Genomic DNA, 12,438 nt, shown 5'->3' with positions numbered 1-12,438 from the left:
TGTGTCAGTGTGTGTATGTTTGGGTTTAGTGCAGAAAGTGCAGTGTGCTTGTGGTGTGTGTGTGTGTGTGTGTGTGTGTGTGTGTGTGTGTGTGTGTGTGTGTGTGTGTGTGTGTGTGTGTGTGTGTGGTGTGTGTGTGTGTGTGTGTGTGTGTGTGTGTGTGTGTGTGTGTGTGTGTGTGTGCATGTTTTGAGTTAGTGCAAGTTGAAAGTTCAGTCACAAGTATAGTAGTGCAGGTGGAATGTTCAGTCGCAGATATGGTGGTGGGGGATGGGGGGGGGGTTGTCAGTGGCCTTGCTGGCTAGAGGCTGACAGTGGGGGGGGGGGGGGGGTGGGGGGGTTGTCAGTGGCCTTGCTGGCTAGAGGCTGACAGTGGAGGGAGAGTGGGTTGAGTGTTCAGCATCTTGATCGCTTGGTGCATTGTGCTGCTCGCCAGCCGGGTGGTACGGGAACGGAGGCGCAGGAGGGCAGGTGGGTGGCCCTTTGACCTGTCACTCCTCATGGACGCACAACTCCCTGTAGGAGACCCTGGTCTCTTCTCCATGGCACTATGGCATGTTGGTGGGTTCACAAACAAATACACAAGTCAGTCACATCCACTATTAACCACATGAAGTAAATTTGCTTAAAAACAATTGAAGTCTGCTTGAGACAACAAAACGTCACATGAAACAATGTATTTGTTGGCCTTGATTTTGTCTTCGGTACTATGTAGCCCGTTTGTGCAAATGGACCCATCCAGTAGTTGAAAAGACTAAACTACATGAACTATGTTGGTGAAGCCATGGCCTAAATGGTTCGGAAAGTGGACTTTGGAACAGAGGGTTGGAAGATCAAATCCCATCCTAATCTCTCCCTACACCTCCCATCCATGGCTGAAGTGACCTTGAGTGAGGCGTGATATCATGGACATTGTTTCTAACCAGCATACTTTATGAATGTGCAGTGTGCATTTGTGCTACACAGATTTTCACCATCAAGAACGAGCCCAAGATGACATACCTCATGTCAGGGGAAGGGTCTACCTCTTTGAAGTCAGGTGGCTCCCCCTTGGACCTGTCACTCCTCATGGACACACAGCTCTCTGTAGGAGATCCTGGTCTCTTCTCCATGGCACTAAGGGACAAAGAACAGTATTTTAAAAACTAAGAATCAGACTGGGGGTTTTGGGACATGAAGATTTGGTTTTAGTCAGTAAGTGAGACTCTCATCTCAATGGCACTAGAGGGAGCATGAACAGACTCTCAAGTGATGATACACAGGACAACCTTTGAGCAATTTTACTGGGTAACAACATGCAAGGCTGGACTGGTAATCTGTCTCTCAGGGCATTTTCCAGGTGGGCCCAGAGCCGTACATAGAGAGAGTGTGGCCAACTTGAATCATGGACGCCATGTTCGCTCCCCACGGCGAAGATTCCACAGTGTAACCCTATGGTTAGCATACCGTCAAAATCGCTGGATTTAAAATACAAATAAGGCTTCATAGACCATCAAACTTGGGTTGTAGTATTATCAAGATCCCAACATATGAAAACAAACGTTAACAAGTTCGTTCGTATGGAAGGGGTTTGCTTAAAAGCGTGTTTTGTCAGCATAGTTTTGATGTGCTCAGCAGTGCATTCAAGCGTTACTTCCGTGTTGTTGTTGCCTAGGTAGAGCCAAGTCGATATTTATGTAATGTGCAGAAATAATATTCACAACGATGGTCAAGTTCATGTACAGGGACCCTGGTGATACTTGCGCCAAAGTTTCACGTTGTGTCGAGATTTAGTAGTTTAAAAATAACGATGTGCTCAGCAGTGCATAATCGCGATTGCAGACAGTAGAACTGTAGGATGAGTCTGGATGTTTGTAGGTTGAGTCTGGATATTCATAGTATGAGACTGGACGTGAGTTTAAATCACAGGGGGAAAGGACCTTATTAGCGCGTCAGAAATAATAATTTGGTGGGTATTGCAGCTAAATCCAAAACCAATTTGTTCAGCGCCGCTGTAGGCTAAGCAGAGGGAATCAAACTTGCTTACGCCCACTCAAAGATGTAATGTCCACACAGTCGACTCCGTTTCTTGAGGTTTATTTGCTCACCATTTCACACGAGACCCCAACAGTCTTTAGACCCCAATGGTCTTTCCAGATGCAAGGCAGAGCAATTATTCCAGGTTAACAGAGTGCAGTTAGTAGTCCATGCGATGTGCGAGTGCAGTGCGGTACGCAAAAAGATGGCCTTCCCCCATGCTCACCCCACGCCAAACTGAATCGAAACGCAGGTGCCAGGTGGGCACTAATTAAAGGGCTTCCAATTGCGCACCACACACGCCCAGCGCCACACCCATGTACACGACAACCAACAAACAAAAAACACAAACCAAAGCAAACCAAATAACCACAAAGTGTACCATGATGAAAACCAAAAATAAAGAAATTAATTATGGCTCCTACAGTGGGCAAAGTTATGTTTTAACAGTATAGCATACTTACAGGTGGCAATTAAGATTTGACCAGGTAATTTCAAGTTATGACCGAAACCTAACTTCATTCGTTTTCGAAGTGAGGACAGGAGTTTTTTAGAGCATGCCATCATCATGACCATTTCTTTCAAAAGTAATTGTGTCGCCATTAGGGCGATGTATGTAGTGAAACTTTTATATTGACACTTTGAGAAAGAATAGCACTTTTATTTTGATACCGTTTCCTGTATTTTCTTTACCACTTCCTGTCTTGTCATCAGTTACTTCACGTTCAGTTCCTGTCTACTGAAATCGGTTTCTACTTCAAAGAATTCCTCCGTGAACGATGCTAGAAGCAAAGTCGTAAGTGAATGCCTTGCTAAATTGAAATATTGATAGTTTAAGTTAAGTTTATGTTAGGAAGAGAATGTAATAAATAGGTTAAAAAGATTGTTTTTATTTACATGTATTTACAATGAGACTTCATGTGAAGCTGAGCTTTATGTTAAAAACAGTCAAACTTTGTTTTGTTACAGTTTTCACTCTGCCATGTAATGCTGGATTCTTCAGATAAACAACAGTGAAATGTTAACTACAGAACAGACTCCTGGTTATTGCATCAGAGTTTAACTGGTTGGATAGCTTCAGTTCATACACTGCAGTGAGGACAACACAGTGAAAAGACTGAGAAATTAGCATTGAACTTCGAGTCAAGATGGAAAGTAGATCTAATAAATCAAGCAGGAGTGGGAGCAGCTTTCATTCATCTGCCTCATCAACCAATGCTTTATTTCGCGCACGAGCAAAAGCAGCAGCTGCAAAAGTGCGTGCCGAATATGCTCAGCAAGAAGCCAAAGCTAAGATAGAGAAAGTTAAAAAAGAGACTGAAATTGAGACACTAGCCACCTGCCGTGAAGCAGCAGAAGCTGAAGCCGTAGCAGCTGTGTGGGAGTCAGCGGTTACAGAGGGCAACAATTACATTGTGCTAGATGAAACAAATTCAACAGAACAAAGTAAACTTGAACGGACAAGCGAATACATCCAAACTCACTTCCATTCCACTAACCCTGTCCAACAAACAGCCAGGAGGGCTAGGCCACCACCAACACAGCCAACCATCAATGCCACTCTCAGTTACAGCCCGAATAACCCCTTTGTTTCACACCACCAGCCACCTGTGTCTTCACATGACTGCACAAACAATGTGGATTTTCCAGACTATGACTTTGACTATGCGCCACCAGCAGCCGAACAGTCAATCAGCCAGAATCCATTTACCACAGCCGGGCCTGAGATTATTCCCAAGAGTCTCACCTCGCATATCAGTGACTTGAATATTGGGGCTCCATCCTTCACCCCCCAGCAGACAAATACCGAAAGTGTGCCTGCAACCCAAAACCTGGCACAATATTTAGCTCGGCGTGACCTAGTGAACACAAGTTTGTATGAGTTTGATGATAAACCTGAAAATTATCGTGCTTGGCTGTCCTCATACAAAAATGCCACTCAAGGACTTGGTCTCACAGCCACTGAGGAATTGGACTTGATGACACGATGGCTTGGTAAAGAATCCAGCAACCAGGTGAAACGGCTCAGTGCAGTGCACATAGCAAAACCACAAACAGCGCTGGTGAAAGCCTGGGAACGTCTCCAAGAGTGTTATGCAGCCCCAGAGGTGATCGAAAAGGCCCTCTTCACCCGACTGGACGCGTTTCCCAGAGTCTCAACCAAGGAAAATCTGAAGCTACGAGAGCTGGCTGACCTGCTTATGGAGGTACAGTGTGCTAAAGAGGATGGTTACTTACCAGGCCTGTCCTACCTGGACACAACGCGTGGAATTGAGCCTATAGTGTAGGGCTGTCCCGACTATTCGACGTAATCGATTACGTCGATTGCGTAAATAAGTCGACGTGTTCAACATACCGTCGTTTACGTGATTTGCGCCAAAAAAAAAAAAAGTGACTTGCGCGAGCCGCGAGGTAGGCCTACGTGCTAAACAGAAGCGACGAAAATGGCAGAGGCTGAAAGCCTAGGGTGTCAGTGTCAGACGAAGATGAAGGTGCAGTGGCAGTGCACCACTAATCAGCCCAATGAAAAAAGTGATTTGTGCGAGCCGCGAGGTAGCCTACGTGCTGAAAACAGAAGTGGAGAAAATGACAGGGGCTGCACGTCCGAGTGTCAGTGTCAAACAAAGATGAAGGTAACAGTGGCACCACTTATCAGCCCAATAAACGGACAAAGACATCTAAAGTGTGGCGATATTTTAAAGACAAGGCACAAGACCTGGTTGTGTTTCTGTAGGAGACTATATTTATTGAGGAAGTGAAAGTTTTTCAGACCGAGACGCGCGGTATATTTCACACTGCTTTATACTGTCGCTATGCTGGCGGCGTGCATAGCAACGACAGGGAGATAAAGCAATGATTCGTAATGTGCCTGTTATAGACGCAATATTCAACATCTTTAGGGTGACAGTGGTCGGGGTGTTTGTAGAAGAGCTTGTATACAAAGTTAAAAAGTAAATGAAGACAACAGAAGTGTGCATATTCCGGCCAACAGCGTGAGATGTGGAGAAGTGAGAGGAATGCATGCCTGATTCAGAAAGGTCTCTTCCCTTCTCCTCCACGGACGGTGCACGAAGTTCACCTCGCACTATTCAATATTGTTTGTGCCGACTGCAGGTCTAAATAAATAGTAATAATATTCTAATAATATAATAAGTCATAATTATGTCGTGCTGCAATTACTAACTGGGTCTATATTAGCGACAGAAAGGGGATAGGGACCAGCAGGGTTTTGGTGCGTCAACAGAATGACATGGACAGAGTAGCCTCGACGTTCTTTCCTTGCAGGCTACTCATAATCTCTGGTAGCCTTTACCCTAACCTATAGTGGCCCATATTTGTTTCCACTTTCCTAATACTGTATAAATTGGGCCTCTTTATACATCAGTAAATGTAGGCTAATAAGCTTACTTGATTTGAACTGAAACAAAAATATATTATATTAGGCCTGTATGTATTATAGTTTTTTTTTTTGTTTTTTTTTTAAAGAAATCATTGTCCTAATAGGCCCTAGGTGCACTCTGCTTTATTTGTCTGTTATTTTTCAGGTCAAAATTAAGTGGCATGTCACAGTTTTTCCCTTCCAAAAAAAATTAAAAAATAATCGCGACTATTCGAAAAAAATAGTTGATAGAATAATCGGGAGGAAAATAATCTTTAGGGACAGCCCTACTATAGTGACCAAGCTGCCATATGGACTCCAGGAAAAATGGATCTCCGCCGGCTCCAAGTATAAAGAAACAAATAAAGGACGGTTCCCACCGTTTGATTACTTCACAAAATTCATATCCTATGAGGCCAAGAAAAGAAATGACCCCAGCTTTGCATTTTTTAAATACCGCTACAACATCGTCTGTCAGAGCTGAAAGTGCCTTTCCTAAAACCATCCAGAAACCCATTGCAGTTCACAAGATCAATGTCTCTCCTACAGAGGCAAATGCCTCCAGGGATCTGAGTAACATCTGCCCAATACATGCAAAACCCCACCCACTGAGGAAGTGCAAAGCCTTCAGAGCCGAAACTCTGGATGATAGGAAGGTATTTCTGAAAGAAAACGGAATCTGCTTCAGGTGCTGTAGTTCCACCAACCATATGGCAAGGGATTGCACTACAATTGTGAAGTGTTCTGAGTGTGACAGCACCCAACATGTCTCAGCGATGCACCCTGGACCAGCACCGCTACCTACAACTCCTCTGACCTCGCCACAGCATGGCGGGGAGGGAGAAGCGGTAAACGACACCAGTGAGATTAGCTCAAGCTGCACAGCAGTATGCGGCACAGGACAAGTTGGACGGTCATGCTCCAAGATATGTCTGGCAAGAGTGTACCAGAAAGACCACCCAGACAAAGCCATCAAGGCCTACGTCGTGTTAGACGACCAAAGCAACCGGTCGTTGGCTAAGTCCAGTTTCTTTGACAAGTTTAACATTCACACTAAGCCATATCCTTACCAACTGAAAACATGTTCTGGTCTAGTGGAAACTTCAGGCAGAAGGGCATCAGATTTTATCGTGCAGTTAGGCCGGGAGCCAGCTACACCCCTCAGGATGTTTTTTGCTATGTTTTTTTCACTATGATTTCCTGTTAGCCTATACCCTGGGCCATAACGAGTTGATAGGGACAACTCCCAACTCGGCCCCGTTTGGTCTCAGGGCCCAAAAAAACAACTTTTAAGGAAAATCTGCAGGCGAAATTATGTAGCTGCAAATATTAAGGTACTGCAACTCCAAAAATGGTCATAGAACCCTGTAAATTTACATGGGTCATCCTGTCACATAGGGGAACCAACCTGAAAAATGTTTCAGGGCTTGGGGCATTTCCTCTGTCAAATATCATCTTCAACATATCCAAAAAGCTCAAAAAATGCTTTTCCGCCTGACAAATTGTCCTCATATTTGATCATTTTCAACTCTGTTATGATATGTTTTGGTCCCTCAAATGTAAATAAAAAACTGCCTAACTTCCTGAGCCTCGATTTAAGTCCAAGAGGACCTTTCTAGCTAGAGTACAACAGCTGCTCTGTCCAAAGTTATTCACTATGGCCTATCGGAAAATAGTCTACTCTACTGGCAATAGTCTGCTGGCATTCTACAGGCATTCAGAAACTTTCAGGCATAACCATTTTATATGGGACTATGAACATCAATTTCACAAATGTTTGACCTTGAGTTGAAAATTGCTATGAATGAAAGTATGATGTGAATAGCATCAAAAGTAGCTAATGTTACCACCTATTGGTAGACTGTGAACAGGATGCCACACATGGTGCTATTACACAAAAGGAATTAATCAAATGAGATGTTTTGAATTGTTTGTATGGTAAAACAGTAGTGTAGAATGTGAATAAGAACTTTTAATCATCATTTAATAATCCTCATTATCATCATCATCGTCCTCTTCCTCATCTTCATTCACATTTGTATGGATTTCATCAGACATGTTATGTTCATCGGTGTCCTCCTCTGCCAAGACATCAATGAGAGTTTTTGGAATTACATCACCTTCAAACCATAGTGGTTCAAGCTTCCCACTACGTATATGTGTTTATGTGAAACCCATGGTCAAGTGGACTTGGGATCTCTGGGTAATGCTCATGGGCCCTCTTCCAGATGCGCACTTGAAAGTATATTATCATTTTTAATCCCAGGGGGAAATTAAGGTGCATATTTACATCAATACAAAAAGACATTACACACACGACATTACATACATCGATACACATATATTAACCATATAGCTCACTCTTACATACATTCAGTCCAAGGCATATCTCACTTCCTCACTCACTCTCTGTCTCTCCCCCTCTTTCATTCACACAGGCACAGGCAGAGCTCTCTCTCTCTCTCTCTCTCTCTCTCACACACACACACACACACACAGTCACAACTGTGGTTAGTGATAAGTATATCAGTGTAACAGTGATTTAGCATATGCTCCTTAGCTAAGTGGCACAGAGCAGCAAAAAAAACAAAAATCAGATAGTGTCCAAAAAAGTGTACTGGTGATTTATCACATGTGCCTTAGCTGAGTGGCACAGAGCAGCTGAAGATCAACTGTACAAAAAATCGTCCAGGAGTGTCATAAGTCACTGTGCATTGTCCATTATAGAGTTGAGTCTGCTTAGTGTCCTCTTCTCAGCTGTGATAGTGAGAGCCTCCAGTTCTGTGCCTATAAAAGACTCAGCTTTTTTCACCAGCCAGTCAAGGCGTCCAGCATCTCTCCTCCTAATGCTACCACCCCATCATGTCACAGCATGGGAGCATACTGGCCATGGCAGACTGATAGAACCTCCTCTGGCCTTTCTTGTACCGTGCTTGTGAGTTAGCAGACCAGTCCAGTTTATTCTCCAGGTGTACACCCAGGTACTTGCATGTGCAGACTGTCTCCACTGTCATTTATTTGGTTTTGGTGGTGTTCAGCTGCAGCTGGTTGATTCTGCACCATCTGACAAAGTTCTCCTCCAGGCCACGGTACTTCCCCTCCTGTCCATCTTTAATTCATCCAACAATGGTGGTGTCATCTCAGAACTTTTGCATATGGCAGCTCTCTGAGTTGTTGTTGAAGTCAGTGGTTTACAGGGCGAATAGCACCGGGGAAAGCACCGTTGAGGACCCTCTTGCACGGTGGGAATTGTTTGAGATTGTTCCTTGAGTCAATTGAGAGACCCTGACGAACCTGGCAGTTTGACCCAGAGATCTTCTTTGGCTTCATCAATGCTTTTCACTCAGTGACTAAATCCATACAGGCAGCAGCTGAACTGCTCAACACCATTGAGAAGCTGTTGGAACTGAGGATCAGTTTCACTACTTCTGCAAAGACTTAAATGAATGTTGATGTTTGTTTCAATATCTTCATTGGTTTCACCTGTCCTTTGCTTTTGAATGCTGACGTGCAGTCAGCAGGCATGCAGGATCAGAAGAGCGGCAATGTGTTCCTGGGAATAATCTTTAACCAGTAGGTTGATGTCAATTAATCTATCACCCATGTCAAAGATTATATTGACAGTTGAGGACTTGGCATAATACAGGGGAATGAAGAAAAAGTCTTTTGCTCTGACTCTAACGGTCCTGATGTGAGGCCTTAGGAGGACATTTTTCATCATACAGTATCTTAGGACCTCCAGTGATCCAGTTATAAATTAATGAATGCCTTCTTGTTTTCATCCAGGGTTCCCACACCTTTTTCATGAACAAATTCAAGCACTTTTCAAGTATCTCCAAGCACCATTTTTTCAGTTTTCCAGCACCTTTAAATAGGTAGCCTACTAGTGAGTTTGCCCATATCAGGATGATGGTCATGGGAAGCGCAACAACACACATGCTCACCACGCAACATCAATGATCACCCAGTATACTTTGCTGTGTACCCGCCATGGCAAGAAAAAAATATAGGTGTAACAAGAAGAGACACTCAGGGCTTTTTCTAGATTTTTTTGGTATGAGGGAATGCCAGCAGGTCACCACCATGGAAGGGGCAATGGCCCACATATTGGGAACCACTGTGGGACACTTGACAGACTGGGTTGGAGGGGGTGTGGGGGTCCTCCCCAAGAAGACAGTAATGAAGACAGTTTATGTAAGTGTCGGTGCTAAACATTGTTTCATCTGATGCAGGGATGATGAGGAGTTTCCATCCTGAATTAGAGCACATTGGCCTGGAGGAGGAAACAATTGTTGAGATGGAGTATGGTGTCAGAGTTAGGGGGTAGGGCCCATGAGCATTACCCAGGTATCCCAAGTCCACTTGACCATGGGTTTCACATAAACACAGATACTGGGAAGCTTGAACCACTATGGTTTGAGGGTGATGTAATCCCAAAAGCTCTTATTGATGTATTAGGAGGACACTGATGAAATCCATACAAATGCGGATGAAGATGAGGAAGAGGAGGATGATGATAATGATAATTATTAAATGATGATTAAAAGTTCTTATTCACATTTTACACTACTGTTGTACAATACGAACCATTCTTTAAATAATTGTCTCACTTGATGCATTCGTTTTGTGTAATAGTACCATGTGTTGCATACTGTTCACAGTCCACCAATAGGTGGTAACATTAACTACTTTTGATGCTATTCACATCATACTTTCATTCATAGCAATTTTCAACTCAAGGTCAAACATATGTGAAATTGATGTTCATAGTCCCATATGAAATGGTTATGCCTGAAAGTGTCTGAATGCCAGCAGACTATTGCCAGTAGACTATTTTCGGATAGGCCATAGGGAATAACTTTGGACATAGCAGCTGTTGTACTCTAGCTAGAAAGGTCCTCTTGGACTTAAATTGAAGCGCATGAAGTTAGGCAGTTTTTTATTTACATTTGAGGGACCAATGCATATCATAACAGAGTTGAAAATGATCAAATATGAGGACAATTTGTCAGGCGGAAAAGCATTTTTTGAGCTTTTTGGATATGTTGAAGATGATATTTGACAGAGGAAATACCCCAAGCCCTGAAACATTTTTCAGGTTGGTTCCCCTATGTGACAGGATGACCCATGTAAATTTACAGGGTTCTAGGATCCTTTTTGGAGTTGCAGTACCTTAATATTTGCAGCTACATAATTTCGCCTGCAGATTTTCCTTAAAAGTTGTTTTTTTGGGCCCTGAGACCAAACGGGGCCGAGTTGGGAGTTGTCCCTATCAACTCGTTATGGCCCAGGGTATAGGCTAACAGGAAATCATAGTGAAAAAAACATAGCAAAAAACATCCTGAGGGGTGTAGCTGGCTCCCGGCCTAAGTCCCTCGATGGAAAAGTTACGATCCCCTTACCACCACTCACTGAGTGCAATGACGTACCTGATAATAGGTCCGGAATTCCCACACCAAATGCTGCTCTTCATCAGCCTCACCTGTCAAAAGTAGCAGAACACATCCCAGAGCTGGACCCCACAGCTGAGATCCTCCTGCTACTAGGGAGAGACACAATCAGAGCACACAAAGTACGGGAACAAATAAATGGCCCCGCCAATGCACCCTTTGCGCAGCGTCTTGACTTGGGCTGGGTGCTGGTAGGAGAAGTTTGCCTAGGGAACACACACAAGCCAAATGTCCAGTTCCTTCCGGACGACCATGGTCGACTGTCATCGGCCCTCATTCTTTCAGCCATGCACAAGCCATCTGCACATTAAAGAGGAACTTCACAACAGCACCTTACCACCCAGAGCCAAAGAAGACAGTCTGGGTCAACATGTGTTTGACCGCACTGAACAGGATAATAAACTAGCATCTTCGATTGAAGATGAAACCTTCCTAAAAATGATGGACAAAGAAGTCTACAGGAACGATTCACACAGATGGGTTGCTCCATTGCCGTTCAGACAACCAAGGCAACAGCTTCCCAACAACCGCGAGCAAGCACTCAAACGATTTGAATCACTCCAACGTCAATTCAGAAGAAAGCCAGAAATGCAAAAGCAATACCTGGAATTCATGGACAAACTGCTGAAAAACAACCATGCTGAGGTGGCACCAGAGCTAAGAGAAGAAGAGCGCTGGTATTTACCAAGCTTTGCAGTGTATCACCCACAGAAACCCGATCAAATCAGGGTTGTGTTTGATTCAAGTGCCCAACAGTCTGGAATCTCCTTGAACAATGTCCTCTTGACAGGACCAGATCTGAACAACACCCTTCTAGGAGTGCTCATGCGGTTCCGAAAAGACAAGGTCGCTGTGATGGCGGATATTCAACAAATGTTCTATTGCTTCCTTGTGGCCGAAAAGCACAGAAACTACCTGCGATTCCTATGGTTCAAAGACAACAACGTAGCCAACGAGGTCATTGACTTCAGAATGAAAGTTCATGTTTTTGGAAACAGCCCGTCTCCTGCAGTGGCAATCTATGGGCTCAGAAGAGCCATCAAGTATGGCGCAGAGAAGTATGGAGCAGACACTGTCAACTTTGTCGAACGGCACTTTTATGTTGACGACGGCCTCTGTTCTGTTCCAACTGATGCAGAGGCTATTGGGCTGCTCCGTAGGACTCAAGCCTCACTTGCAGAGTCTAACCTGAGGCTCCACAAATTTGCCTCAAACAGTCAGGCTGTCTTGGAAGCCTTCCCAACCGAGGACTGCATACAAGCCAAGAAGGATGTAGACCTCAGCGGAGATGAGTCACCCACCCAACGCAGCTTGGGGCTTCTGTGGGAAATAGCAAGCGACACATTCACCTTCTCTGTGTCAACCGACACCAAACCATTCACCCGTCGAGGGGTTCTTTCCATGGTGAACAGTGTCTTTGACCCGTTAGGGTTTCTGGCTCCAGTTACGATCCAAGGCAGGGACCTTCTCAGAGAGTTGAATTCTGAGACATCGGAGTGGGACACCCCATTGCCTGAAGATAAGTTAGGCAAGTGGGAGTCTTGGAGAAACTCGCTTCAAGACTTAAGGCACTTTCACATACCAAGGACGTAC

The sequence above is a fragment of the Engraulis encrasicolus genome, unplaced genomic scaffold (assembly GCF_034702125.1).
Source record: "Engraulis encrasicolus isolate BLACKSEA-1 unplaced genomic scaffold, IST_EnEncr_1.0 scaffold_36_np1212, whole genome shotgun sequence".
Classification (NCBI taxonomy): Eukaryota; Metazoa; Chordata; class Actinopteri; order Clupeiformes; family Engraulidae; genus Engraulis; species Engraulis encrasicolus.
This window is presented reverse-complemented; position numbering follows the sequence as displayed.